The sequence below is a fragment of the Limulus polyphemus genome, unplaced genomic scaffold (genome assembly GCF_000517525.1).
Source record: "Limulus polyphemus unplaced genomic scaffold, Limulus_polyphemus-2.1.2 Scaffold1, whole genome shotgun sequence".
Lineage (NCBI taxonomy): Eukaryota > Metazoa > Arthropoda > Merostomata > Xiphosura > Limulidae > Limulus > Limulus polyphemus.
The window spans coordinates 2831138-2835360 of NW_013665611.1; positions in this window are offsets into that span (position 1 = coordinate 2831138).

Consider the following 4223-nt stretch of genomic DNA (forward strand, 5'->3'; position numbering starts at 1 on the left):
TAGAGACGTAACAATATATTACATTGTTATTCGAATTGTTTAATTACTTCTGTTGTTAGGTAAAAGAACAAATTGATAGTTCGGTCTACTTAACGATGACAACATTTTTTTATTTCGTCAGCTTCAATATCCACAATTAGCGTAATCAATGTTCACTGATAGACCTAAGTTTACAAATAAACTAATTAAATTCTACTTACTTGCTGATTTAGTATCTTTGATTTCTTCGTCGAAACGCAAACTCGATATTCTCAGTACTGACTAAGTGGCTGATAGCAGATGAGAAACTGACTGCAATTAAAATCATGTACTGATAACTTATTAACAAACTCGCTCATACAAGAACGCTAACATAACTCGCTAAGCTTTAGAGAAAACTCCAGACATTAAGGCCACGCCTACCTTGTAACCTCAACTTTCCTTCCAGCTAAACAACAGTACAAATTTTGAGAAACGCTTAGATTAAAAAACAGCAACAAAGACTACAACAATATCATGGATGGTATACAGCCCAATAACTGACAAGGCAAAATCTCTTCGAGAGTATCAAATAAAACATCGTAATATGACTTGGATTGTTGTCAATACTCTGTTCTTAACTGGCCCACAACAAGCTTCAAATCAAATTACGAATAAGAGAATTTCAATAAGTATTTCACCTTTCTAGATTGACCATTTTATCAATATCGTGTAATGTTTAAACATTTTTTTTGCTTTATTTTCATCACTAAATAAAGTTATTATTTTTTTCGTGTAACAAGGCTTTTCTAAAATTTATGTCAACCACTTTTGTTCAGCGAAAATTATATATTTTAAATGCATTAAGTTTCATCATTTTGTAATGTTTTTCATTTTTATCTGAACATACTCAAAATTTTTTGTAAGATGTTAATACAAGATGACGCAAGTGTTGCACAGTGCCAAGATGTTTCAAAGCCCCGCCCTTACTGTGATTTATATCAGTCATTTCTGTATTTCTCTAACTGTCTCTTTTTCTTTTGTTGTAATAATTGTTTGGGATGTTATTAACTTGCAAGAACATGTCGTATATCAATGGTGCACATTTCATCCAACTGTCTTTGAAAAACAAATAATTGTGGTGTGCGACACTTGCATCAGCCTGTATATAAAATGAAAATAAAAAAAGTGTATAAATTCATCCGCATGAAATCAAAGTAGTAATCTTGCCTTCCAGCACGGCCTAAAAACCATCAAACTCGTGGCCACCACTTAAAGCGTTACTCTATAAAGCATTAAAGGTGAATTGCTACTACATTTGTAAAAGTATGGCCTGGTGGTTAGGGCGTTCGATTCGCAATCTGCGGGCCGCAGGTTCAAATCCATGTCACCGATCATGCTTGCCCTTTCAGTCGTGGGGACGTTATGGTGTGACTGTCAATTCTACTATTTGTTGATAAAATAGTAGCCCAAGAGATGGCGGTGGATGGTGATGACTAGCTGCCTTCCCTCTAGTCTTTCACTGCTAAATTAGGGACGGCTAGCGCAGATAGCCCTCGTATAGCTTTGCGCGAAATTCAAAACAAACCAATCCACTGCTAAATTAGGGACGGTTAGTTAAAATATCCGTCGAGTAGCTTTGCACGAAATTCGAAACAAACCAAACATTAATGAAACGTCGTTTAACACCCCATGCCCCCTAGTGGCACAACGGTAAATCTGCGGACTTATAACGCAAGAAACCTGGTTTCTATACCCGTGGTGGGCACAGCACAGATAGTCAATTGTGTAGCTTGGTGCTTAACAACAAACAAACAAATCAACGCCTCCATTCTCGTCACTTTATACATACCTATGTAATGCTTGGACTGCAATGGGCTTATCAAAACGTTTCACATAATGTCTCAAATGAACGTCAATTGTGTAGCTTGGTGCTTAACAACAAACAAACAAATCAACGTCTCCATTCTCGTCACTTTATACATACCTATGTAATGCTTGGACTGCAATGGGCATATCAAAACGTTTCACATAATGTCTCAAATGAACGTCAATTGTGTAGCTTGGTGCTTAACAACAAACAAACAAATCAACGTCTCCATTCTCGTCACTTTATACATACCTATGTAATGCTTGGGCTGCAATGGGCTTATCAAAACGTTTCACATAATGTCTCAAATGAACGTCAATTGTGTAGCTTGGTGCTTAACAACAAACAAACAAATCAACGTCTCCATTCTCGTCACTTTATACATACCTATGTAATGCTTGGACTGCAATGGGCTTATCAAAAAGTTTCACATAATGTCTCAAATGAACGATATTTTCCCCAGTTTTCAGTTCGTCTCTAATCCAGTTTGATCTTGTAAAACATCCGTTAGTAATTTTGATCTATATTTTTAAACAACGACAAGTGGATTGGCTGGTCATGCAACAGATGAGCTTTAGGCTCAAACTTTTAAGATATTGATGCTGAATTCGGATTGGTCACTTGAAACTGATTTTATATCATGTTACTAAAGCTGTTGTTGGCAGTTTAAAATTAGTGACAACGGCAGGTGATCTCAGTAGCTTTGTCAAAAATAACTAATATATATGAAACAAACGTATTAAACCGGAAATTATTTGTTGCTCATCTTTCAAAAATTATAATAATTATTACATTTAAAATAATAGAAACATATGTATAGTTCGAATATTTACATAAGTTATTAAGAATGCTCATAAGGCATAATACAGGATATTTTGGAATTATGTTATTATTTTTATTTGAGTTTCATAAGTCAAGATGAAAAAATAACGCAGTTACAGGAGCTCAAAAAAGTCAACTTTAAATTCATTTCTACATTACCTGAATACTACTAGCATGAGATCATGAGTTTAGTTGCTGTTTTTTAATCAGGAAAATGCAAATACACGAGCAAGTACCGTGTACTTTGTCTTATGTTTAGTTCTCAAAGAATGATGTCAAAGAAATGTAATATCAGAAGTATTCTTCTGATCTTCACATACTTTAGTAGGCGGGCGTGGCCTAATAGTTAGCATGCCGGACTGCTGATCGGAGAATCTATGGTACGCTTCTCTTTGCCTCAAATTTGAGCTTCGTACTTTAGAACCGTGGGTGTGTTATAAGAGTTACAATCAAACCCCACTTACCGATTATAGTAGCCGAATAATTGGCGGTGGATGTTGATGACTAGTCGCCTACCTTCTAGTCTAACAGTTCCAGATTTGGGGCTACTTGTGTAGATAACCCTTGTGTAGCTTTGCTCGAATATCATAAAAAAAACAAACTTCATAATTTTCCAAAATATAAATGACAATTTATTTCTCAGACACCAAATTATTAAATCTTTGTTAATACAGAGTATCGACAAATGGTTGTAAGCATCTTAAAACATAATTTTTAAAGAAAGAAAGACGAAGACATTCTGTAAAATATGTGTTGGTCTAAAAGTTCTAAAGTTGTATTGTTTAGCAGTGATAGACTAGCCACACACTGCCAACTCTTGAGCTACTCTATTACCAACGAATAGTGGGATTGATCGTCACATTATAACGCCCCCCCCTCCACAGCCGAAAGGGCAAGCATTTTTGGTGACAGGGATTCGAACCCGCGACCTTCAGATTACGGCTCGAGCACTTTAACCACCAGGCCATGCCAGGCCTCAAGTTTTATTTTGTTTCTTACCAGTTTTGGCCTAAAACATGATTTCATATTCTGTATAAAAAAAAACTGTCAAAATATTCTCCAAAAAAACCCACATAATTCTGTAGTCAAATCAAAGTCTGTCGCTGATAGCGTAAAAATGGCGGTTCGATCCCTGCGGTGGACCCAGCGCAAAGCATCCATTGTTCATCTTGTTACCTATTAGAATTTAAAATAGCCTGAAATTGAGTTAAATGATAATTTAAATTTAGTAGTTAAATAGCTGCCGATATATCTCCAATTTATGACATTTGCCAACAAGATTGATATACACAGTTTTCTTTGTTTTATACAAATGTTTTAATATACAGACAATAATACAATTTTCAATAACAGTTATTACAAACAACGATTTATATACAAAATTTTTATAAACTTTCAAGCAATATAAAGTCTTCTTTCTGGTCTGGAACTTCCTTGATATGTTATCGATGGTTCACGATGAGCGAGTTAATTTCGAGTAGATATAGGTATAATTCATTTAACAGGGAGCTAGCTAGCCCTGTAGTTCTCATTGATCACACGCTGATTACAGGTCGAGTTTCCACCGATGACG